The sequence below is a fragment of the Penaeus monodon genome, chromosome 21 (genome assembly GCF_015228065.2).
Source record: "Penaeus monodon isolate SGIC_2016 chromosome 21, NSTDA_Pmon_1, whole genome shotgun sequence".
NCBI classification, from domain to species: Eukaryota; Metazoa; Arthropoda; class Malacostraca; order Decapoda; family Penaeidae; genus Penaeus; species Penaeus monodon.
Genome location: NC_051406.1, coordinates 15,607,166 through 15,607,473, shown reverse-complemented (window position 1 = coordinate 15,607,473; position 308 = coordinate 15,607,166). Strand labels below are relative to the sequence as shown.

General features: G+C 34.7%; 1 protein-coding gene across 1 annotated transcript in view; it reads left to right on the top strand.

The window, feature by feature from the left end:
* Nucleotides 1–308, top strand: part of LOC119586272 (nuclear pore complex protein DDB_G0274915-like) — a gene marked incomplete in the record, with an annotated part of 20,387 nt that overhangs the window by 17,667 nt on the left and 2,412 nt on the right.

The window sequence follows — 308 nt, the reverse complement described above, 5'->3', positions numbered from 1 at the left end:
CCATATAAAGCAAACTAACTACTAGGAAGCTTTGTTGAGTTGATTATACTGACCCTCTCCATTAGATGTAGCTGTTATAGGACTGTGCAAATGTTCATTCCATATGTGTTAATCAATGTATCTAAGAGGTCTTTCAAAGTCTCAATAGTTGAAATAGTTCCTAGATTTTTTTAAATTAAAGGAAGATACACCCTATAGGTATTTTAGAAAGGACAATAGATATCAAAAGGCTGTTGAGGCTTGTGTGGCCTTTTATGAGAGTAGGGGACATACATGCCTCTGAGAAAGAAAAAAAAACATCAGCAATG